We start from the raw sequence: 26,333 nt of genomic DNA on the forward strand, positions 1-26,333 counted from the left end.
AGAAGACGCTGATGACTACGTGGTCATACAATCTACGCCTTAAAAAAGCCAGACGTGGACCCCCACCGTCTCTCTCTGCTCTCTCCCTGCTCTCTCTCTGCTCCCGCCATCTTTCTTTCTCTCCAGGCCTGGCTCTCCCCCCTCCTATCCCCTCCCCCTTTCTAATAAGGCTCTTTTTAACTCTGGTAGTCGTGGCTGTGGCCCATGACTTTTCCACCAGTAACCAGTGCTGCCACCAGGGCCATTTATCATAACCATCTCCTATACCTTTTCATACATTCTCTTGAATCTTTTTTTTCTGTTTGTTAATACTTGGTCAGTATTTTTCTAGGAAGCAGAACAATGTATTTGTAAATTTTTTGTGGTATGAAGATGGACACAATCCCCATTGCTCTTTGTAAAGAAAAGCCAAGTGTGGCAGGATACTCTTGCAGTCCCAGGATCCAGGAGGTAGAAGCTGGAGAATCATGAGTTCTGGACCAGCCTGGGCTACATAGCAGGAACTGTCTCAAAATAATAACAATGACCAATAAGGGATTGGTTGGCATTTTCTGTGCAATACGTGGCCACATACTCATTTATTGCATTAAATTCATATACGTATGCATAGATTAATTAGAAGTTCCAGGTTTGGCGCTCAGGACTGCAAAACAGAACTAGAAACACCAAAACAAACAAACAAACAAAAACAAAATCACATTAGGCATTTTGGGTCAATGACATTTTAGAACCCTTGATGGCTGGACAGATAGCTCAGTGGTTAGGGGTCTTGCTGCTCTTCCAGAGGACCAGAAGTCAGTTTCAAGTGCCCCCTTCTGGCAGCTCACAACCACACGTACTGCCAGCTTCAAGGGAGCCAACGCCCTCTTCTGGTCTCTAAGGGCTCTTGCACATACATTGCATACACATATACTTAAAACAAAACTAGCAAAGATAAATCTTTAAAACATAATAAAATTTAACTTTAAAAAAACCATTCTAATAAGCTGTGAACTCTTTAATTAAACTGTTTGTCAAATGGTCCACTTTCTTGTGAAAGTGATTTCTAGAATCTTGCTTATAGTGAAAGTTTGGGACCTGAGACCAAGAAGCCATGGCTGATTAGCCCCTTTGGGAAGCCGGGTGGAGGTGGTGATCAGAATCTTTTCCTCCTTAAGATGTGCTGGGGTAGGCTGGGCGCTGGTGGTGCACACCTTTAATCCCAGCACTCGGGAGACAGAGGCAGATGGATCTCTGAATTCAAGGCCAGTCTACAGGGCAAGTTTCAGGACAGCCAGGGCTACACAGAGAAATTCAAAAAACACGGAAAAAAAGAAACCCTCTCTGGATCATTTATATCATCCAGCACACTTCTATGTTAATATTTGTTAGAATGTATTGTTGAGGGGATGATTTTAGGGATCCAAGAAAGTGCTGAAGGAAGACCCCAGACTCAAATAGTACGAAAGGCGAAGAACATTTATTTGTTTGTTTACCAGCACATTCGGGGTCGTTCACCTGTACAAAATGGTGCCGACCGTGAGAGGAGCGTGCAGACTCCTTTTGAGCACAGCTGGGGGATGTCAGGAACAGTTAGGTCATCTGAAACGTAATTGGTCAAGCAGGCAACGCTTACACTAGTATACTTTTAATGGGCTGAGGTTTTAGTTTTTCCGTCCTTGGGCATACTGGGGTGTTTCAGGAGGTTACAGGAACTGCAATGTTTTGGTCACTGTCCTGTGATACTGTGGGGCTGGCTCAGGTCTCTTATGGGCTTCCCTCCTCCTCTCTGATGTCAGGGGCGGTGTTGACTAGGGGCCCTCTGTTGGGAAAAAAAAAAAAAACTTGTTTGCTCTTAAAAAAACTGAAACCTAGATCTGACTGTAAAATGGAAGAAATTTAGACTTTTCATGATGGCAAGAAAAAAACCTGTGTATATGAGCACACAGGCGTTTTTCTTTTCTCTTTCTTTCTTTTTTTTTGGGGGGGTGGGGTTGGTTTTCAAGATAGAGTTTCTTTGTGTAGCCTTGCCTGTCCTGGAACTCCTTTTGTAGACCAGGATGGTCTTGAACTCTGAGAGATCTGCATGCCTTTGCCTTCTGAGATGTGGGATTAAAGGTGTGTGCCACCTAGGCACATTCAATTTCTTTCTTTCTTTGTTATTTTTGTTTGTTTGTTTTTCTGGGTTTTGTTTGTTTTTCTGGGTTTTGTTTGTTTGTTTGTTTGTTTGTTTTTCATGACAAGGTTTCTCTGTGTAGGCCTGGCTGTCCTGGAGCTTGCTTTGTAGACCAGGCTGGCCTTGAACTCCAATTCATAGAGATTTGCCTGCCTCTGCCTCCCAAACGCTGGGCTTAAAGTCGTGTGCCACACACATGAGATTTTCTTAATGTTTTCACTATATGGATCTGGAACCCATCAATACATCTGACTGTATTCAAGTCCTTGATTCTGGTTTAGGATCTTCAGTGTCAAAAAGACTTGACTGTGTTCTTATAATAAGTTCTAGCTTAAGTCAGTTATTGCTCTTATGATCAAAGGAACCGCAGGTTACAGAGAAACCCTGTCTCGAAAAACCAAACAGCTCTGGCTGCCCTGGAACTCATTTTGTAGAGCAGGCTGGCCTCAAACTCACAGAGATCCCCCTGCCTCTGCTTCCTGAGTGCTGGAATTAAAGGCATGCGCCACCACTGCCCGGCCCCAAATGTGTCTTCTTTTTAAGGTATTGGCTGTTGGGAGTAAGGAGTGTCAGGGTCTCATTTATGTATCTACATAGGCACTCTACCATCCCTGGCCTGCAAATGTACCTTCTTTAAAACAGTGTACAGTCTGTTGTAGAGCCAACAAATAATGTGTATGATCACGGCTGGAGTCTTAGTCATGGTTTTATGATATATCCACTAGCTAGAGAAAAGACAGATGCATATATTAATAGGCTTGCATCTCTTGAGTGCATGTGCACACACACATGCGCTCACATACACACATACACATACACACAGGGTTGGAGGAGCCCAACTCCAACCCGGAAACCAGGAATCAAAGGACCTCATCTGTGTAGACAACTTGGCATAGAAGATGAGGTGTGTTAGAAGTCTCACTGCAGAGTTTTAAATGTGCAAGGCTGAGCAGACAAATTCTACTCTGAAAGCAGTGTGGAGTTCCAGAAAGCTATCTTACCATAGAGCTGGGGCACAGCTCCTGCCTAGCACACATGAGGTGGGGTGAACCTCACCAAACGCATTTTGGAAAAATGTTCAGGAAACCCCACTTTAGTAATGAATATCAGATGGAAGGGAGATTGGACAGATCATGTATAGCTGGGTGCGGGGAACCGGATGACCAATATATATGGGGGATAAACTGTTTTTGAAAAGGGGCCCTGCTGGGCAGTGGCGGCACACGCCTTTAATTCCAGCCTAGGGAAGCAGAGGTAGGAGGATCTCCGTGAGTTTGAGGCCAGCCTGGTCTACAAAGCAAGTTCTAGGACAGCCAGGGCTACACAAAGAAACCCTGCCTCAAAAAAAAAAAAAAAAAAAAATAGAGGGGAGAGGGGTGTTCAGGGTCCAGATACTGGGTCTCTCCCGAGTCTCTGGTGAAGCCATTAAGTAACAGCGTTATTAGGTGGGGGCAGTTAACCAGGAAGGGGTTCAATTTAAGATAGAGAACCAGATATGGTGGTACACTTGGGAGGTGGAGGCTGGACCTTCAGGAGTTCAAGGCTAGATTAGTCTACACAGAAAAATTACGTCGTGTGTGTGTGTGTGTGTGTGTGTGTGTGTGTGTGTGTGAGTGAAGAGGTTGCATTTGGAAATACTAGGTCCAAGTTTCAGAAAAAGCTGGAAGGTAAGTACAGAGTCATCAGTGGCAGGGGCGTACACAGAAATGAGGAGCAGCAGCTGGACACTTGGACATCTCCCGACAACCCAAGCTACTCGGGAAGCTATGGCAGAAAGAAGAGAGTTCGAGGACATGGTTACACAGTGGAGATGTTTACAGTGTCTGGGGTGGGGGTGGGGGTGGGATTTGCTAAGATATGACAGAGAAAAAGGTTGAGGACCAGGTCAGTGGTGACATCCCACAGCAAGCACATGCCCAGCCATGGAGCCAGATAGACCTGGCAACCCACCCCAGGGCTGCCATAGCCTGGACTCTTGGGCAGTTTCCTCTCTAAAGGCTGACGTCTTATCTCTATTGGAAAAATGCCTCTAGGGTCACATGAGTTCTTTAGTATTTGGATGTAACCTTCATATATAAGATACACGTCACAGTAGTAACACACAGCCTCTGTTCAGCATAATAGCAGCAGCACACAATGCTGAATACTTTGCCTCAGTCTCTTCAACCCACTCATCATTTCCCTCAGTCGGGGTTTGCTGTCTGTCGGCTGCTGTCTCTGCTCTGTGGAGGAGAAGACTGAAACCGACTGGTTGAGCAGCTAGTCCAAAGAGAATGAAAGGGGCCGGGTGGTGGTGGCACACACCTTCCAGATCTCTGTGAGTTCGAGGCCAGCCTTAGTCCACAAAGCAGGTTCAACCTAACGTCTTTGAGATGTGCCTGTCAAGCCACCCGAAGCATCCGCTGTCCCCAATCCTAACACGGCTTAATACAAAAAAAATCAAAATGATAAATTGTGAGTGGCAGACTATTTCTGATACACCCCAGTCACAGCCAAGAAGTTAAAAAAGAAAGAAAGGAAGGAAGGAAGGAAGGAAGGAAGGAAGGAAGGAAGGAAGGAAGGAAAGAAAGAAAGAAAGAAAGAAAGAAAGAAAGAAAGAAAGAAAGAAAGAAAGAAAGAAAGAAAGAAAGAAAGGAGAAAGAGTTCCTTGGGGTTGGTTGGACTCTTAACTCCAGGGCTGAAGTGTTTATCTAGCAGTATGCAGCCTCAGGGTCCGATTCCAGCACTGCACCAACGTGGAAGGGCAACACACGCCTGAACTGCAGCAAGTTCATGGTCAGTCTGGTTTACATTGCAAGTACAAGGCTTCAGGACTACAGAGGAGTAAACCAAAGCAAACGGAATCTCACTGTGCAGAGACATGCGCACTCACACTCAGGACCTCCCGCCCCCTCCTGGCTCTGTAGCTAACAACACAGCAGCCGCGTGCGCTCCTGTGCTCCGCCATGGAGTAAGAAAGACCTGCCAGCCTGTCCCAGTGCTGCCGTTGTGTGGGACTTCGGGGCAGTTTTATCTCTACAGATAAAAGACAGCAGTAATTCCCATCTCTACCTGTTAGGGTAGAAACCTAGCATTACCAACTCCGTAATGTTTCTGCCTTTCCCCCTTGATTAGTCTTCTATTGAATGGCTAGGGATATTAAATTTAAAATGTTTTAACAGCTCCTTTTTCCAGGTACGGTGACCTTTCTTTGCTGTGATCCCAGAAGAAAGAAAACAGGAGTGTAGCTTCCAAGCTACCCAGGGTTAAGCAAACTTAAAAAAAGAAAACAAAAGGTAAAACAAAATTTCTTCTTTTTATTGTAGAATTATCTGCAAATTTACTTCACAAAAACTTCTTAGTCGCCTAGTTCTGTCTTGAGAACAGAGCCGAGAAAATAAATTTGCAAGCAGACAATAGCTCAGAGGGGTGGAGCTGTTAGAAGTGGATGGTTTTCTTTGTTTTGGAGGTGGGCAGGGTGTTTCACATTAAACTGAGTAGATCCCCACAGAGAGCCTGTCGGCCAGGGTCCCAGCAGCACCTTCAGGCAAGTACAATTAGACCTAGACCTCTGAAAAGCCCCGGAGGTTTTCCAACCCAGACCCTCCAATCAGCTAGTCTACAATCAGCTAGTCTACAATCAGCTAGTCTACAATCAGCTAGTCTAATCTTTGCGAGGACACTACCGGTATTTTAACAGCAACTAATTGGGTTTGTTAGTTCCTCAGGTGTTGGTCTGGCCTTTCCTAAATCAACAACCAAGGTGCCTGATCTGTGGGTTATTAACTAAGTAGGTCTATACGCGCCCTGAAAACACATCTGACCTTTTTCCTTTTTCATGACGTGATAGTCGATGAATGGATTAATAGGGCCTCAAAGGAAAAGGGAGGCATTTGTGGGCAGTAATTTCTCCTCTAAAGGAATGATTAACTGACAGAGTCTATTGAATGTCAAAACCCAACATCCGATTTTATTTTTAAACTGATGCAGTTCAGTACAGTAATTATAAAATAAACATTTTTATTAGTCCACAGAGAATGCCTGGGGAAAGCTGGCAGAAGCTCAAGATTCAGTGATCATGATTCTCAATTACTCTCTCTCCGTCTCTCCCTCCCTCCCTCCCTCCTTCCCTCCCTCTGTCATCCTCTCCTGCTTCCCTTCCTCCTGTCTCTCCTCTCTGTCCATCTGCTCTGCAGGTGGAATCCAAGTCCTTAGGCATTCAAGGTGCTACCTCAGACTATCATCTTTGAACACCCGTATTTGGGCAAGTTCTCAGTCACACTGCTGCTCTTAACACCATTTCCTGGAGCCACAGCTTCCCAGAATCCTGATCAATGGCCCTCTTCGCTTCCTTTCCTCCTTGCCCACTCTCTACCTTCCTTTCATGTTTGGTTTTTGAGACCTGGCCATCCTGAAACTCACTCTGTTGCTGAAGCTTAGACCTTAAACTCTTAATCCCCCTGCTTCAGTTTGGCCTGATCACGCCCCCTTGATCTTTATTTCCCCCACACATGCATGCAGGCAGATCTCTAGCTCTTTTCCTGCCACACCGTCAAAGCTGCCTCTTAGATTCTTTTCTCCAGCCTCAAGCACAAAGCAGCTCCTGAGTTTCTGAGAGGGTGGAACAGCTTTGCAGAGTTGGGGCTTCTGCCTCAGTCTATATATTTTGGGGGGTCCTGTGGTTGGACACTAGGGCTCTCAAGTGCTAAGCACACTCTCCCACCTGGCTACACCACCTTGCAGGACCTCTGTTTTTATTGGATTTTTTTAAAGTCTAATTTCCTTTGGTTTGTTCTTTGCTTGCTTGCTTGCTTGCTTTTGAGACAGTGTCCCACTGTGCCGGAGCTGTCTTTGAGTTGACAAGGGTCCACCTTGCCTTAGCACACTTGGGGCTGGGTTTACAGACCAAGAGTTAGAGTAGTGTCTCATTGCTTAGTTCTTACAAGTCCAATTTGCGTACACATTTTCTTTTGTGTGTGCCATTCACTATATCGTCATGAAGACCTACTATAAAGTATTAAAAGCAACCAGACACTGGGCATGGCAACTCAAAACCAGCCTCAGCTACGGAGTGAGTTCGAGGCCAACCTAGGCTGTATGAAGTGTTTCAAAAAAGAAAAGCAGAAAGGTTAAAAAAAAAAAAAATCCAGGACCAGAATAAGTGGCACATTCCTCTAGCTGCAGTGGCATGAGAGGAAGGGTTGAGGCAGGGGGATTCCTCAGCCTGAGGGGTAGGGTGATGAGCCAGCGCTTGAGCTCAGTTTATGCTCTCAATTTCCAACAGGTAAAATCGCCAATATTTATTTTTCTCTGTTATGAACTTGACTTTTCTTCCTAAAGATACAGTCCTAAGTGAGCATTTGTCTTCCTTTTTTGCCAATTTTCTTTTTGTGAGGTTTGTATCCTTCATTTGACAATTAACAGCTTCATTAATATTCCTGTTTCCCCTTACATACCAGCTGGGCCTTCAACTACAGTGTTGCTTGCAGATCTGTTTATCTCTAAATGAGAGCGCAATTATATGAATTCTCTCCCATGTTTTATTTTCTTGTGCTTTTGAGACAAAAAAAAAAAAAAAAAAAAATCTCTGTGTAGCCCTGTCTGACTCTAGCTCACTATATAGACGAGCCTCAAACTTGCAGCCATCCTCCTGCCTCTGCCTCCCAAGTGCTGGAGTTACAGCTGTGTCCCACCGCGCCAAGCTGCTTTAAGTTCTCTTGACATTTATATTTCAAAAAGCAGAGGTCCAGGAAAGTGTCATCACCATCAACTGAGACTGCAGGATTCCACAAATGATAACTACTTCTAACTGTTACCTCTACTGTTTTTCACAAAAGTTACTTTGTGTGTATGTGCACATGCATGCACATGCGTGCACACACAGGATTGTGTGTGGCCAGACTAAATTAATATTTTGTCCCTGGCCGGAAGGAAGCCAAGCAGCTAAAAGGTAATGAGGTTTATTAACCCATCACACCTGCAGAAGAGTCCAGCAGCACTGGGTTGGATCCCTTCTAGTCCCTCCCCAGTGAGCTGCTCACAGGAGCCTGCACAGTGATGCCTGACTGATCAGCCTCAGGCTGAAGTTCTCAGCTTCGAGCCAGAGGTTAGTTTCCCAGTCTGTGAGGAATCCAGGGAGCTCACAGGGTACTATCCCGGGATGGGCAAGATCTCTTCCAAGTGTTTGCAGAGAGCATTTGTGCAGAACTGGAATGCCTTTTTCTACAGGACAGTTCTTTTGTTGGGGCTGAGGATTGTAGCTCCGTGGCAGAGCTTGTGGTGAGGTAAGAAAATGAGTTGTTCCTGGCACTGAAAAGTTGATTTATTGTTAATTCCATTGCTTAAGAAAAGCAGACCTGGGGCTGGAGCAATGACTCAGTGGCTCTTTTAGAGACTGGTTTTATTCCCAGTGTGTTTTATTTTACTCACACACACACACACACACACACACACACACACACACACACACACACACACGCACGCACAGTGGCTCAGAACTATCTGTAATTCCAATCCCAGGGGGTCTGGCACCCTCTTCTGGTCTCCTCAGGCACTGCATGCATGTGGTGCACAGACACACGAAGGTAAAACACTCACACACATAAAATAAAGAATAAAGGTTAAAAAATGCTGTGCCCATTATTATGTATAATTACTATATTCTAAAAAAAACTTTTTTAAAAAATGGGGAAAAATGCTGATCAGTGGTGGCACACGCCTTTAATCTCAGCACTTCAGAGACAGAGGCAGGTGGGTCTCTGTGAGTTCGAGGCCAGCCTGGTCTACAGAGTGAGTTCCAGGACAGCAATGGCTAAACAGAGAAACCCTGTCTCAAAAAAAATCGAGGCCAGTGATTGTGCTGCAGAAGATGAGGGCCCTTCTGACTGAGACCCCACCCCAGTAGCCACCGAGTCCCTCCTCCCACAGCCACCCAGCGCACGTCCCTGTTGCCCACTGCACTGATCCTGAAGGCACTGGCCCCTGCCGTGTGTGCTGCACACGTGCCACCATGCCCTCCTGACGGACACCCTAGGGAAGTCATCCAGCTGTTTCTCAGTCCCAGGGCTGGTGGTTGGGTTTGGATTTGTGTTGACTGTTGATACTTATTTACTGTATAAATATAATTTGTCATTTGTATCATGAAAAAAAAAAGAAGAAAATCAAAAGAAAGAAAGAAAGAAAGAAAGAAAGAAAGAAAGAAAAGCAGACTTAGAGACTCCCTGGACTGTGTCAGGAGGCTGGAGGCGCCAGTCTTTCCTGAACACTCTCTAATTGCACTGAGGGCGTGTATACTTATTTGTTTAAGACAGGGTCTCACTACATGGTCCAAGCCGGCATCAAAACTCCCAATCCTCCTGTAAGGATTATGTCCTTAATTATGTCACCAGCCTGCGACGGCGTCCCAGCCTAAAAAGTGGGCATGCCTTCTGTGTGTTCTCTTTTTCGCACTCTCTCCTTCCATATTCTCCCCACTCCGCGCAGTCTTTCTCTCTCTCTCTCTCTCTCTCTCTCTCTCTCTCTCTCTCTCTCTCTCTCTCTCTCTCTCTCTCTCTCTCTTTCTCTCCCTCCCTCCCTCCCTCCCTCCCTCCCCCCCCTCTCTCTCTCTCTCTCTCTCTCTCCCTCCCTCCCTCCCTCCCTCCCCCCCCCCCTCTCTCTCTCTCTCTCTCTCTCTCCCAATAAAGCTCTAGAAAGGTAACAATGGCTCATGAGTCTTCCGTCACCGATACATCCAGCACTCTCCTCATTGGCATGGCGGACACAGCCAGCCACGAGCACCGCCGCTTAACCCACACCTCCTGCCTCAGCCTCTCCATGCTAGAATTGCACAAAAACTCATCACTGTACTTAACTGTGAAGTTCGGCTTAATTGACCCGATGTGACAGTTTGTTATTTTATCTGTCACCCTTCACCCTGCAGGTTAACTAACTTTCCCAAGACACCACAGGACTAGACCCTCAGTGGCTCCGGAGTGTCCTCACAGTAGCAGCCTAGAATCTGGCTGAAAAATCAAATTCAGGATCTACCTCAGGCTGAATAAAACTCTAAGGATGGGGGGACAACAGGTGGTAAGATAATAATAATAATAACCTGGGACCATGATAGAAATTCAATATTCAAAAGATGTGTTCTGGGAGTCACCCAGGGGAGGGGAGGGTGAATGAAAAAAAAAAAAATAGAAAGGGAAGGACATGACTGCTCCTAGATATGGTGGAGGAGAAGGTTTATTGTAGATACATGGGGGAGCATGACGAGGGGGAGCTGGGCCATGTGGGAAAGAGGTAGGGGAAGGGAGAGAGGGAAGGGAAGGGAGAGAGAAGAGGGGGGACCAGGTGCAGCAGCCAGAAGGCCAAAGTACAAGAGGGGAGGGTGACCAAAATGTCTGAATGATATAGGGAAGAGCCTCTGGGGGAAGGGCAGCCCAGTCCCCTGGGCAGGAGAGTGAGGGTAGAGGGCGGGGTGCCATACCCAGTGACAGGTAGGAATTGAGGGGTGCCGGGAGAACCTGGGAGCGAGGTCTGCTTTGATAGGTTAAATAGGCACCACTGCCATTGTCCCGGGTTTGAAACTTAACAGAGGCGTGCGCTTTGAAAGGTGGGCGAGGTGGGAGTTGTTTCTGTTCCAGACAGGGTCTCACTATGTGTTCCAGGCTGGCCTGTTACTTGCTCCGTGGGCTTGAACTCACAGAGAACACCTTTTCCCTCCCCTGAGTGCTGGGATTAAAGGCCTGTGGTACCTTGCCTGTAAAATAAAGGACTGCAGTTCACTCAGCAGCCTAGGGTCTCTTCTCCTGGGGTGAGTCTAGGGAGGGGGTTCTCCTTTATCTCTTCTGTGTCTGCCTCCCCATAGTCTGCTGATTTTGAAAACAGAGAGAACAAAAGTGAGGTTGAATGAGATCCAGAAGAAACCCTCCTTCCAAGTGTGCAAGGAAGGACAGGTGAAGAGATTGTGTTTCTACTGGCCAGGACGCCACCATCGTCAGCAAAGACAGAAGAGTCCCTGTGGCAGGCCCAGTCCTGTGGGGGGCAGGTTTTGGTTTTGTTTTTTTAGGGGGGCTGAGGGGGAACAACAGGATGGAGGAAGGCAGATTTTAGCACAAAAGTGGACTCAAGCACCATTCACCTTGACCTTTGACCTGGACAGACTATTCTTCAAGCAGGTGGCTCTGTGTCCCAGCGGCTGTTCCCTCCAAAGGTGCAGTGGAGCTCAGGAAGAAAATACTGCCACCCACATGAAGTCTGTACAGGACAGGCAGGGTTGGTTGGTTTGAGTTGTTTTGTTTTTGTTTATTTTTGTTTTGTTTTGAGACTGGGTGTCTCTATGTAGCCCTTGAATCTGCCTGGGATTCAAGGTATGTGCCACAATGCCCAGCTTTTTTCCCCCTAAATAATATAGTATTTGCATATCATAGAATACCTTCCTCAGTGGGCGGTGGTGGCGCACACCTTTAATCCCAGCACTCCCGGAGGCAGAGGCAGGTGGATCTCTGTGAATTTGAGACTGGTCTACAGAGCTAGTTCCAGGACAGCCAGAGCTGTTACAAACAAAACCCCTGTCTTGAAATAAATAAACAGATAAATATAATAAATAAATAAAAATGAAATTTGTTTTGTTGGGGCTGAAGATTGTAGTTTGGCGGCAGAGCTCATAGGTAAGGTAAAAAAAATGAGTTTAATCCCCCAGCACTGAAAAGTTTATTCATTGCTGTGCTGGGCAGAGTCCAAAAGTATTTGCATATCATCTACATTACTGTGTATTATAAGTGATCTGGTAAAGAGCTAACGCGTGCTGGAGACCCTGTGTGAAAGCAGAGGATCTTGCAGCTAATTGGGGCCATTGAGACCCTGCCCCAAAACTAAATAAATGGTTCCTGGAACTCACTCTGTAGACCAGGCTGGCCTCCAACTCAGAGATCCGCCTACCTCTGCCTCCAAGTGCTGGGATTAAAGACGTGCGACACCACCGCCCCTTGGCAGTTTTGGGGTTTTTTTACATTTATTTATTTTGTGTGGGTGTGAGTATAGGTGGGCTCACCTATCCTTCGGTATACCCCTGGGGTTCAGAGGACAACTTGCCAGTCCTCTCCTTCTATCGTATATATCATACCATATCTAGAAATCTAAGTCAGATCGTCAGGCTTGACCATAAGCACCATAACCAGCTGAGCCAGGGTCTCATGCATCCTAGGCTGGCCTTGAACTCCTTCTTGACCCTCTTCCGTCCACCTGAATCACAGCAGGCACCGTCACACCCAGTTTCTATTAATTTATTGGCACTTGATTGGTTTCTGTATTGAAACAGTGCCAATGATGAGGACTTCACCCTGATATCCAGGCAAGGCGACGCATTCTGAGGGTCCTGGGGCCTTTGCTGAGAGCTGCCTGAGATTGCACCCCTGTAATCTTCTCCCAGAAGCTTTATAATCTGTAACTCCTTAAAGATTACAAAAACTGAGCCCGGCATGGTGACACAATCCTGTAATCCAGCACTCAGGAGTCTAAAGCAGAAGGACTGAAGAAGAAAAAAAAAAAGAAAAGAAAAGAAAGTAGATGATTCCAGGGACTAGGGAGGAGGTACAGTTAGTAACTAGAGTGCTTGCCTAACTTTAAAAAAAAAAGTCTTGGGCTCGATGCCCAGCACCCCAGAAGCCAGATATGATGGTCCTTACATGTAATCCCTGGGAGGTATGTATGGGCAAAAGGACCAGGAGTTCAAGATAATTCTCAGCTACATATTGTTCCAGGCAACCTGTGATACTTTGAGACAGAATATGAAAGAAAGAAGGGATGGGAAAGAGGGGAAATGAAGCCTAAACCGAGGTTAGTTTATCTAGAGAATTCTGCTCCTGATCCGGTAACGTCCAACCCCTTGTTCTGTGTTGCGAGCTTGAGATAGATGGAGCGTAGGGCCTTGCACATGCTGGACAGGCACTCACCGTGCCGCTGTAGCCCAGCTCCCCACCCACTGTTTCCAAGGAGCAGACCCCCAGACTCATCTAAATAGAAGATGCTGCCTGTGAGGTGGCTGAAGGGAGCTTTTAGTGCTGTCTTGTTGGGTTAAAATGGATAGAGAACTAGGTTAGAGGGTATGAGGATAAATAATAAATGAGTGACAGCTCAAGACCACAATTAGACCAAGGTTAATAAGCTTCAATCCCAGAGGGGAAACCCTTCCCTTCAGAACGAGCAACCACATCGTTCATCTTACCGGCGCACCTGATGGTGTATTTAGCACTGAAAGACAAAAAGTAAATCAAAACCAACTAAAAAAGTATAGTCTATGCAATTCAAGAGCCCATTGGCTTTTTGTCAATTAATTTATTGGAACAGGAACATTTTTAACACACACACATATATCACCAACATCAGATTGCAGTTTATTTATTCGTTCATTTTTATTTTATTTTTGAGACAGGCTCTCACTCCGTGTTTGAAGTTAGCCTGGGCTGCATAGCAAGTCCTTGTCTCAAAACACAAAGCAGAGGGAGGGCATTGAGATGGCCCGTGAGTGAAGGCATCTGCTGCCAAGACTGACAGCCTGGGCTTAGTCCTCAGGACCCCCGCGCGCGCGGGGGGGGGGGGGGGGGGGGGGGGGGGGGATGAGAAAAATGACGCTTGCAAGTTGTTCTCTGACCTCGCACATTCTCCATGACTTGAACACATGTGAAACACACACACACACACCAATATATCACTATGTCACAAACATTTTAAATATTTTATTTATCTTTAAAGATTAACTTTTTTGTTTTTAAAACCCTTTTTTTTTAAACATGTCTTATGTGAATGGGTGTTTTGCCTGCATGTATGTCTGTGCACCACATATGTGCCTGGTGCCCTGGGCAGACGAGAGCCTTGGATCACTTGGAGCTGGAGTTACAGACAGTGGTGAGCTGCCCTGTGAGCACTAACTAGAGCTGAATCTGGATTCTCTGGGGAAAGGAGCCAGTGCTTTTAGCTGCTGAGCCATGCCTCCAGGCCCTATTCTCTGATTTTTATTTTGTGTATGTGTGTGGGCCGGAGTGTGTGTATGTGGGCTGGAGTGTATGTATGTGCACCGTGTGCATGCAGGTGCTTTTGGAGGCCAGACAAGGGCATTGAGTCCTCTGGAAGCAGACTTAATGGCGGTTGTGAGCCACCCTACTTGGGTGCTGGAAACTGAACCTGGATCCTCTCCAAATCAACACTTCTTAACCACAGAGTCATCCCTCCAGCCCAATGCCATGTATTCTATAACTAAGTCAACATAACCAGCTTCTCTTAAGAACATACAATTCACTTACAGCAAGGTTTACAAAGCTTAGGTTAGTTCAGTGAACGTGTGTATACAGGCACAGTGTGTACCCACAAGTGGAAGTGACACTTGTGGAAGCTGGTTCTGTTCTCGGCCGTAGGTTTCAGGATGGTACTCAGGTTTTGAGGTGTGGCAGCCAGTGTGTTTACCCACACAGCACCTTGACTGCCACGCGGACTCCCAGCATCCTAAAGGTTAAAAAATACCACCGGGCGGTGGTGACGCACACCTTTGATCCCAGCACTTGGGAGGCAGAGGCAGGTGGATCTCTCTGAGTTCCAGGCCAGCCTGGTCTAGAGAGCGAGTTCCTGGACAGCCAGACCTGTTAACACAGAGAAACCCTGTCTTGAAAAAAGCAAGAGAGAAAGAGAGAGGGGAGAGACCAGTCAATCAAAATGTATTATTTAAGAGGAACGTATGGACAGTAATGCATTTAATGGCCCCTAAGTAAGATGCCAGGTAAAGATTCAGGCTAGTAACCCCCAAGTTAAAGTGGAGTGAGGAGGAGCGTGAGTGGGCAGGTGGTTGGTTTCACGGACTATGGCAGATGAACAGATCAAACGGAGAACAGGATAATCATACGGAAGAGAAATTATTTGACTAAAATGATGTGTGCTTAATAACACAGATATATCCATAGTGAATGAATTATTAATTGATATAAATTGATTTGTATGTATTATTATGTTCAGATATGTGTAAGACCTACATAATTAATAGAATGTACATGCTTATGTGCCAGGGAAAAATAGTTTAATGTACAATATGCATAGGTGTATTATGAACTATGTGGATTTAATGCACCTTTCCTGAACTTTATGTGAATGAAATTATATAGTATATATACTTTGTGTTACATATATATTATATATGCAATTGTATATATTCAGGAAATATATGTATATATGTACATATAAATATATATATATACATATTTCCCAAGTGCTAGTATTACAGGCATGTGCCATCAACTAGACTTACATATATTCTTTATTATTATTATTATTACTACTACTACTTTTTAATTATTATTTAGTAGGGGTGGGTTGTAGTGACACAGTGTATGTGTAGGGGGGTCAGAAGACAACTTTTCTGACTTAGTTCTTTCTCTCCACCATGTGGGATCCATGATGGAACTCAGGTCATCAGGCTTAGAAAGGAGCATCTTTACCCAAGGAGCCATCCTGCTGGCCCATGTAGACTCTTACATGTATATATTCTTTTACATTTGGCTTCTTTTAGCGTTTTTATGTTTATTCTTTTTGTTTTGTTTTGTTTTTGAGACAGGGCTTCTCTATGCAGCCCTGCCTGTCCTGGAACTCACTCTGTAGACCAGGCTGGCCTCAAACTCAGAGATCTGCCTGCCTCTGCCTCCCAGTGCTGGGATTAAAGACATTTTAATGGTTTTCGAGACAGGGTTTCTCTGTGTAGCTTTGCTCCTTTCCTGGATCTCGCTTTGTAGACCAGGCTGGCCTCAAACTCACAGAGATCTGCCTGGCTCTACCTCCCGAGTGCTGGGATTAAAGGCGTGCGCCACCAACGCCCACTACCCAACCATTTTATGTTGACTTTTATAGCATTTTTTCTCTCTCTTTTCTTTTTATTTATGTTTATGTGTATGAGTGTTTACCCAAATGTATGACCTACAGTACCCACAGAGGCCAGAAGAGGGCATCAGAGTCCTTGGGACTGGAGTTGCAGTTGTTACTTGCCATGTGGGTGCAGGGAATTGAACCTGGGTCCTCTGAAAAGGTAGCCAGTTCTCTTAACCACTTCACTGTCTCTCCAGCCCCACATTCTCTCTCAGATTGCTCATTGCCCCAAGGCACTCTAACATATGGAAATCCTGCCACTTCTCTTTTGAGAGTGGAGGTTTATGCTGATTCTAGTTTCAGACCACTGTGAAGACAGCTGCTACGAACACTCTGGGCTAAATCTTTCTGTGAGTGTAAATTAGCTTACTCATTTGGGAATAAACCTAGGAAGAGCACGGCTGGGCAGGTGAAAGTTCAACTTGGTTAGAAACTGCTGGTTTTCAAAACCACTGCAGTGGTTACTACCCACCATCCACCTTGGATGAGCATTCCTGCTGCTCTGCCCGGAGACTCTTGGTTGTCTGTCTCTTTCTAACCCCCTGCATTTTTTCAAGTCAGGATTTCTCTGTGTAACAGTCCTAACTGTCCTGGAACTTACTTTGTAGACCAGGCTGGCCTCGAACTTACAAAGCTGCTTGCTTCTGTCTCCCGAGTGCTGGGATTAAAGGCCTGTGCTGCCACCACCCATCTATTATTTTACTTTTTTATTTTTAGCTATTATTGTTATGGAATATTAGTTGAAGATGTTTTACATTCATTTATGCTATGAAACATTTCTTTAATGATGCAAAGATGTATCGCATTCCTTTATATTGCATTTGTCTAACTCTGTGATACTTTGCCTGTCTAAAATACCTGATTGGTCTAATAAAGAGCCGAATGGCCAATAGCAAGGCAGGAGAGAGGGTAGGTGGACCTGGCAGGCAGAGAGAATAAACAGAAATGTGGGAGGAAAAGATTGAGGAGCAAGAAGGAGAAGGAGAGGAGGACTCCAGGGGCCAGCCACCCAGCTACACAGCCAGCCGCGGAGTAAAAAGTAAAGAGAGATATATAGAATAGAGAAAGATAAAAGCCTAGAGGCAGAAGATAGATGGGATGATGTAAGAAAAGTTGGCTAGCTGGGTGGTGGTGGCACACGCCTTTAATCCCAGCACTCAGGAGGCAGAGGCAGGTGCATCTCTGTGAGTTCAAGGCCAGCCTGGTCTACAAAACGAGTTCTAGGATAGAAAGAATGTTATATAGAGAAATCTTGTCTCAGAAAACCAAGAAGAAAAAAAAAGAAAAGAAAAAAAAGAAAGAAACAAAGAAACAAAAGAAAAGTTGGCTAGAAACAAGGCAAGCTGAGGCCAGGCCTTCATATGAAACAATAAGATTCTGTGTGAATGTTATTATTACATGGGAGCTGGGTGGCAGGCCTCTGTAGATGGAAGTGTCCTGTGTCCCACCTGGTCCCGCAGCTGCTTGGTCCCAAGTAAACACACAGAGGCACATATTATTTACAAACTGTATAGTCTATAGTGCAGGCTTCTTGCTAACCAGTTCTTTCATCTTAAATTAACCCATTTCTATTAATCTATACGTTTCCACGTGGCCATGGCATTACTGGTCTGCTGGCATCTTGTTGCTCCTTTGGCAGTGGGCTGGCGTCTCCTCTTCCCGCCTGTCTCTTCCCTGTATCTCTGCTTGGATTTCCTGCCTACCCCTAAGCTGCCTTGCCGTAGGCCAAAGCAGCTTGTTTATTAACCAGTGAGAACAACATATATTCACAGAGTACAGAAAGACACCCCACGGCACTGATGTAGTGGATATCTGTCTACCTATGACCTTGAAGCACAGCTCCTAGAGATGTAATGGGTATCTGCTCTACCTATAACCTTGAAGTACCTGCCCCTGGGGTGTGGCCTTGAGGCTACCCATAAGACCTGAGACCAAGTATGCCGGTCTCTTCTCTCCCTCCTGGGCTTGGATGGTGCAGACTGACTCAGGTGGCCAAAGCAGTGGAGGACAGGACCTCAGCCTTCCAGGATCCTCAGACAATTCCCCCATCCTATTTTGCGAGTTTTCTTTCCTAATAAATTCCTTTACCCTTTAAGCAGACTCCAGTGCATTTCTCGCTATAGGCCCACCCAAAGAGTAAAGAGTAAAAACAAGCATCTACACACTATAATGGATGTGTGGTGATATGGGGCATCTCACCTGTGAGAAACCCACACACACGTACATACATTTATGTACATAATATACATTCCCTGCATTTCTTTTTATTTTACAGACAGGGTCTTACACAGCCTAGCCTGGCCTTGAACTCAAGATGAAGCAGAAAGTGTCCTAGAACTTCTGATCCTTCTGCCTCTGTTTCCCCAGTGCTGAGATTACAGGTGTGCACCACCATGCCCAATTTATGTGTTGTTATGGATTGAACTCTGGGCTTTGTGCATGCTGGGAAAGCATTCTACTAACTGAGCAACATGTCTAGCTACTGATGGTTTTTTTTTTTTTTTCCGTAAGTCAAAAAGAATATGAAGAAATGTACGGCTAGTAGCTGTTGGAGAAAGACTATTTTACTGTCCTAAAAAGATGTTCTAAATCTACATATCACTCCACTAATACAGAGAAGTAACACCTCAAGAAAGAACATGTGAGCCTTCACCTACCCCAAAATCTCAGTGGTAATTAATGGCATCATTTGGGGCCAAAAATCACCCTTCATTAGCTTTGTGCTTTCTGACACTGGGATACTAAATTGGGGTGTTGTCTTGCTAATGAGTCACTGTGGGTATTCCTTATGTGTATCCTACTCAGTTCAGTGGTCCAGGAATAAAAAAACAAAGTGGGGAAGGATATTAAGAGTATCATGTACCACTGGTGGCAAGATACAGGAGTCGCTGGACAGTGCTGACATGTCACTTCATCAGTAACAAGGTAAATAAATCCTGTTAAGGAGATCTTCCAAACCCTGAGATTCACCTGCCTTGTTCTCCACAGGATGGTGCCAACGGTCACTTCCTGGTGCTGCCCTTTCCAAGTCTTAAAACCAAATGACTTCAAGTAAGGGACACACATGCTTGTATGGTTCTTGAATCCAGAAGCCTGAAAACAAGGTATTGGGCAGGGAAGTAGTCCTGGTGGGACTCAGAGAGAAGACTTTGCCTTTTCCAGCTTTTCGTAGCTCCTGACCTTCCTTGGCTCTGGGTTTCAAAACTCCAATCTATCTGAGCCCGAGTGGCACACAGCTACAATCTCAGTACTTAGGAGGTAGAAGCAGGACAATCAGGAACTCAAGGACAGCCTCAGCTACACAATGAATTCTGAGGCTAGCCTGGGCTATATGTCAATATGTTTCAAAAAAAAAAGTAAAAGAAATTCTAATCTCTGACTGCATCTTTTAAATATACATATATTTCTTGGCCAGACAGTGGTGGCACAGGCCTTTAATCCCATCACTTAGGAGGCAGAGGCAGGTGGATCTCTGAGTTGGAGGCCAGCCTGGTCTACAGAGCAAGTTCCAGGACAGCTGGTGCTGTTACACTAAGAAACCCTGTCTTGAAAACAAACAAATAAGCAAACAAAAAGGTAACAAAACACAACAAAAATCCAGGTCCATTGTTCTACACAGCACAGAGAAACTAGGGTTTGCCTTGAATACACTAACTTAGATCTTCTGGCTTCCTCTTTTTTATTATTTTTAGAAAAAGGCAAAGTCAACTAAAACGGGAGTAAGCAATGATAGCCAAACGTCAATGATGATAAGCTTTTTATTGTTATGATATTTTTTGTTATAAAATTCAAAACACTAGATGCAATTTTAGGGCCTCTCAAGATCTCCCCTCTTCAAACATGGGAATAAAAATAGCTAACTCTTGCTGGGCGGTGGTGGCGAACGCCTTTAATCCCAGCACTCGGGAGGCAGAGGCAGGCGGATCTCTGTGAGTTCGAGGCCAGCCTGGGCTACAGAGGGAATTCCAGGAAAAGGCACAAAGCTACACAGAGAAACCCTGTCTCGAAAAACCAAACAACAACAACAGTAACAAAAATAGCTAACTCTTGATGAATTCACGTGCCGTCCTGGCAAAGAGGCCGTGCTGATCTTCTCTGTCTTTCCGATTTTAACATCCTACTGCTGAAACAATCACTGATGGCAAAGGCTCCTTTCTTTTTCTTTCTCCTTCTTTTTTTCTTTCTTCCTGTCTTTCAAGAGACTGGCTCCTGTAGTCCAGACTGATCTACAACATGAAACCAAAGGTGACTGCGAACCTCTGTTCTTCCCACGTCACAGGTGTGCACCGCCACACGTAGGTCATGTGGTACTAGGGACTGAACCTAGGACTTCTGACATGGGAGGCAAGCTCCTTATCTACTGAGCTACACCCCAGCCCCAAAGCATCGTTTTATACTTTTCTGACATTTCCCCTCTATCCTTAGACAGGAGATGAAGCACCATGACTTCCCACACGCTAGGCAAGTACTCTCTCCCACCGAGCTACACACGCGGTCCTCTAGCACCTCTGTTGAGATCAAGTTGTGCCCTGCACTAAGTTACTCCACATTGTGTAAAATAGTGGTTTTCAGACTGTGCCTTGCCATGAAAGATAACAGCCAGTGAGGGGCGGGGCCAGCTCTGTACAGCCCTATCCTCTCGGCCCTTGGTGGTCTCCGGGGCTACAGACATCAACAGAGACCGTGGCTGTATCAGAGCCATGAACCCAGACATGGGCTTCAGCAGCAGCCCAGGCCCAGACATCACCACGGCCCTGAGTGGCAATGAAGCCGCCCACCTCAGCCGGCTCCTCATGTCCTCTGCCTCTTCATCTCTTTCCCCTCTTCAGATATGCTTCTGTCCACAGGACACGAACCGTTTTGTCTGTCTCTCTCTCCTATCACACCATACACTTGCTCACCATAGTAGTGCCCATCTGCCTGGCACCACAAGGTTCCAGGTGGGCCAGTGTTTTCTCCTTGGAGCCCGGGGTGGCCCACCTCAGGTGCTCATGTGGCTCTCCTTGTCCCACTCAGAGGCTTAGATTTAGAGGGTCGTGGCCCTGGGCAGGACCATGCTTCCTCATCACAAAGAGATCTTAGTAGTGCCTAGTTGCCCAGCTCCTGGTGACAGGCTCCTGTTTGGTACGGAGGTGTGGCTGGAGAGCTATCACGAGCCTGGGCTAGAAAGCCTGGGCTAGAAAGCGGGGCTGCGATCCTTTGAGTTCCACTGGCCCCAGCTGCATGGCCTGGGGCAGGGGACTATTTTTATTTATTTATTTTTTTGTGTATGAATATTTTGTCTGCGTGTATATCTGTTTGCCATATGTGTGTCTGGTGCCTGTGGAGGTCAGAAGAGGGCTCCCTGGAACTGGAATTGCAGGTGGTTATGAACCACCATGTAGGTGCTGGGAATTGAACCCGGGTCCTCTGCAACAGCATCCAGAGCTCTTAGCCACTGAGCCATCTTGCCATTCCCCCAAGCAGCTTCTTAATTTGTACACAGTTCCTTAATTTTGCTTATGCACTCTATATGGTAAGGCAAGACAACGGAGGTAACAGTTCAGTAGGCTGGGACTGGGGTTTGTGTTAGGCATACACCCACTCCAAATTCTAATAAGGTACTTAGCAACTCATTTCCTTCACCTGCAGGTGCTCTTTCCCCGAACAAAACACCCGGCTCCCTGTACACACACCCGTCTCTGAACAATGGGTAAGTTCCCCCTCCCTTTAAAGACCATCATACTTGGATGTTTCTATTCAAATGTATTCTCAATACACCTTAGTCCAAGGGTAGAGCAGAGACAGACCAATCAGGACTGAACTGGTCTGGAGTATATAAACAAGAGAAGCTATGTCCTCAAGTAAGCTTGGAGGAAGAATCCTCTATTGGCCAACTTATGCTATAATTAGATGTGTTAAATAATCATAAGTATTATGGGAAGGAACATGCACAGCAGAAAAATGATTATACAGTCCAATCAATCAAAACCAGAACCACCCGCCCTATCTCTTATTAACCCATCTCCTCCCGCTCTAGAGCCCCATTCAAGAAAGCCTACAGAATAATCAGGTGTCAGTGGTGTGGCTGGCTGTCCATCTTGACAGTATATACCTCTAATCTGTACTATTAATTTGCTTTGAGCAATGCCCTCTTGGTATTTTTGCAAATCTGTATGTGCCCTTAAACAGGAAGCAGGAAATAGAGACATCTGACTTGGAGCCATATTGCCTGTCACAAGCCTTATCTCCAATCACAGGGAGGAATCCCTTTTAAAAACGTTTTTCTTGCTGGGCCTGGTGGTGCACACCTTTAGTCCCAGCATTTGTGAGTCAGAGACAGGCAGATCTCTTTCAGGTCGATAGAGTTACACAGAGAAACCTCTTCTCAAAAAAAAAAGTTTTCTCACTCATACCAGTCCATCCAAAATTAATCATGGGTCCGTGCGGAAAGTAGGGCTGTTCTCCGTTGTATGTGACACTCTAATTTCTTGGCCTTTCTAGAGTGGGGATAGTTGATTAGCAGTACAATAATTGTTTTCTTCTTTTTCTCTCCCTACCCCCCCCCCCCCAGGGTTTCTCTGTGTAACAGCCTTGGCTGTCCTGGAACTCACTTTGTAGACTAGGCCTGCCTCTGCCTACCAAGTACTGGGATTAAGGATGTGGGCCATCACATCTGGCATAGGACAATAGTTTTCAAACTCAGAAAAAAAAAATTAAGACAAAATCTTGCTATGTAGCCTTGGCTGGCATGGAGTTTACTGTGTAGACCAGGCTGGCTTCAAACTTAGAGAGATCTACCTGCCTCGGCCTTAGTGCTGTGATTAAACCCCACTGATGATCAGATACTCTTTTTCTTTTCTTCTTTCTCTTTTTAATTAATTAATTTTATTCATTTATTTTACATCCTGACCCAAGTTTTCCCTCCCACTTCTCCCATTCCCTCCCCCCACTCCCTCCCCCCACCTTTACCCTCCAATCCACTCCTCCTCTGTTTCTCTTCTGAAATAGGCAGGTCTCTCATGGATGTCAACAAACAACAGAGCATGGCGTGTGCTTTTTTATTTTTAACGACAGATCTCACTATGTAGCTTTGGTGGTCTAGAACTCACACTGTAGACCAAGCTGGCCTTGAACTGATGGGATCCTTATGCCTTTAGCCTTCCGAATCAGTGCTAGTATTACGTGCATGTGCTACTACAAAGCAGTCCAAAATGAGAGAGAGAGAGAGAGAGAGAGAGAGAGAGAGAGAGAGAGAGAGAGAGAAGAAAAAAAGAAGTGTCAGTGAACTTCCTCTCCTCCACTTCCTGTTGTTTCTGGCAGTAGCAGATGGCCCAGGATCCAGCTCTCCTACACATCCCTGGTCCTGGACCACAGTAGAGTGCTTCGCACCTAACGTCACTCTACAACAGTGGTTCTTAACCTGTGGGTCACGACCCCTTTGGGGTCTAATGACCCTTTCACAGGGGTTACCTGAGACCATCAGAAAACACAGATGTTAACATTACGATTCATCACAGTTAAGACGTCACAACAAAAGTAATTGTATGGTCGGGGGTCCTCACAGCAGAGGAACTGTGTTAAAGGGTGACACCACTAGGAAGGACAAGAACTGCTGATCTACAGGAATAAGTACTTGTGTTTTGAAGGTTCTGGGGCTTTCAGTGGCGAGTGGTTGCATGCCCTTGAGCAGGTTGCTCAATCCCCATGTCTATAAGGTCTAGGTTTCTGCATTTGTAAAAGAATACGACACTGTTTCCAATTTAATGACCTGCCTTTGATTTTTGTACCTAGGCTTCAAGATGTGAATTTCAGGGAAGCCAGGGCAGGGTTGTGAGGAGTTGCCTGCAGTTCTTTCAACTGTGCTGAAAGTGCTAACTTGTGACCATTGCAGGCGGTTCCCAGGGGAGGGCAAGCTCTCCCCTGTTTGTCTGTCTGTCTGTCTGTCTGTCTGTTTTAGCGGTTTTGTTTTGAGACTTGCTATGTAGGGGGCCTATTAAGTTTTGGGAGCCTGTTGTGGAATATTATTTTAAATAGGCAAAGATGTGTTACATTTGTTTATGCTGTGGAGTATTTAATGGTATAAAGGTGTGTTACATTTGTTTATGCTACATTTGTTTAACAATGTAAGGATTGTGTTTAACTATGTAAAGATGTGTTGCATTTGTTTCACCTTGCCTGCCTAAGGCAGCCGATTGGTCTAATAAACAGCTGAACAGTCAATAGCTAGGCAGGAGGAAGGATAGGCGGGGCTGGCAGGCAGAGAGAATAAGTAGTGCTGTGAGATGTGAATATATGTTGTTCCCATTGGTTAATAAATAAGCTGCTTTGGCCTATAGGAAGGCAGCTTAGAGGCAGGTGGAAAATCCAAGCAGAGACACAGGAAAGAGACAGGTGGGAGGAGAGATGCCAGACCCATCGCTCAAGGAGCAACAAGATGCCAGCAGATCAGTAACGCCACAGCCGCATGGCAACATATAGATTAATAGAAATGGGTTGAGTTAAGTTGTAAGAACTAGTTAATAATTTAGTTTGTAATTAACATAAGCCTCTGTGTGTTTACTTGGGACAGAGCAGCCTCTGAGCAAGGCAGGACCAGAGAAACCTCCGTATACAAAGTAGGAGGAGAAATCTAGGCTCAAGAGAAGAAGGAGAAAAAAAGAAGAAAGAGGAGAATGGGGAGAAAGAGAGGGACACACCCAGGGCAGGAAGCCAGGCAGCCGCCAGACAGACAGGATGAGAAGCAGGGAAAGTAAGAGACACAGAAAGAAAGAAAAGTAAAAAGCCCCAAGGCAAAAGGTAGATAAAGAGATTTAAGTTAAAAAAAAAAACTAGCTAGAAACGAGCCTAAGCTAGGCTAAACATCCGTAACTAATAAGACGTTTCCGTGTCATGGGAATTGGTTGGTGGCCCAAAAGAAAAAGCCTAGTACAAGTGCCCTGTTATGGTAACTTAAAAATATGACACATGTCACGAATGTGCCTGTCATCCTTGTGCAAGGGCCATGCTAATCTTCTTTCTGTCATTCCAATTTTAGACTATGTGCTACAGAAGCGAGCACTGACCTCGATCTCTTGATCCTCTTGTCTCCACCTCCCAAGGGTTGGGGTTAGAGAGGGTAAGCTATCAACACTGTTGCTCTTGTTGTTTGCTGTTTCTTTGGTTTGTTTGAGACTGTATCTCATTTTGTAGCCTAGGCTGACCTAGAACTCACAGAGTAGCCCAGGTTGGCCTCAAAGGAGAAGCAATCCTCAAGCCACTACACGTAGTTTTTTTTGTTGTGGTTTGGTTTGGTTTGATAAAACATGGTTTCACTATGTGTGCCTGGCTGGCCTGGAACTTGCAATATAAACCAGGCTGGCCTCAAACTCACAGAGGTCTGCCTGCCTCTGTTGGGATTAAAGGTAGGTAATGTTTTTTAATTCATGCTCCCAGCCATCTCTGTTCTCTTTCCCTTCTGAGGCTACACAGCCTGCCCTCACTCATCTTAAGCTAGTACTCACAAGTAGCCATGGTGACATTCTCATAAGCAAGATGGTTCTTCCTTTAGGGAGAGGCCAAATGAAAGATTCTTGGGGAGACAAGATGGCTTGGAGAGACAATGATAGCCTGACTTTGATCCTCAGTCTCCATGGTTGGTGGAAGGATAGAACCGCCTCCCCCAAGTTGTCCCCCACCTCTACATGCATGTGTGGCATTCATGGACAGGTGCATGTTCAGAAACACACAAATAGTGACTGTTATTTTAAAAAAGAGATTCTTGTTACCCAGGACACTGATGCCAGCCACCTTCAGCTACATGTCGAAATCATTTAGCTGGCTTTGAAAACCAATGATGTTCCAGTTGCAGCCCCTAGCAATTCTGATTCAATAGATCTAAGGAGGTCAGACTTCACCAATTTAAAAACTGTATGTTTATTTATAACTGACACACCGATCATGGTGGATGACACTTGTTATCCCGGCGTGTGAGAGGCTGAGAGAAGAGGAGTCCAGAGAGGATGCTGTGGACTTGCTGTCCACAGAGACAGGACACCACGGCTCTTCTGCAGGAAGCAGTTTTATCATGTGTTAACAGGGACTCATTGGAACAGTCTCTGATAGATAGAGTCCTGAGCATGAAGGGGCCTGTGGTGGTTTAAATAAGAATGGCTGCCATAGGCTCACATATTTGAGTGTTTGGTCACCAGAGATGGAACCCTTTAAAAGGATAAGAAGGATGTGGAGGTGTGGCCTTGTTGGAAGAAGTGTGTCAGTAGTGGTGGGCTTTGACCTTGCAAGAGCCCGTACCAGGCCCAGTCTCTGCCTGCCGCCTACATATCTGAATGTAGCTCTC

General features: G+C 45.6%; 2 non-coding genes across 2 annotated transcripts; both read right to left on the reverse strand.

Annotated features, from left to right (window-relative positions):
* Positions 1-20,050: 20,050 nt before the first annotated feature.
* LOC131901628 (U6 spliceosomal RNA) lies at positions 20,051-20,152 on the reverse strand. Its single transcript, XR_009376811.1, has one exon. It is a non-coding gene; the product is annotated as a U6 spliceosomal RNA (small nuclear RNA).
* A 4,799-nt stretch (positions 20,153-24,951) lies between these two features.
* Positions 24,952-25,058, reverse strand: LOC131901626 (U6 spliceosomal RNA). Its single transcript, XR_009376809.1, has one exon. It is a non-coding gene; the product is annotated as a U6 spliceosomal RNA (small nuclear RNA).
* Positions 25,059-26,333: the final 1,275 nt, after the last annotated feature.

The sequence above is a fragment of the Peromyscus eremicus genome, unplaced genomic scaffold (genome assembly GCF_949786415.1).
Source record: "Peromyscus eremicus unplaced genomic scaffold, PerEre_H2_v1 PerEre#2#unplaced_144, whole genome shotgun sequence".
NCBI lineage: Eukaryota > Metazoa > Chordata > Mammalia > Rodentia > Cricetidae > Peromyscus > Peromyscus eremicus.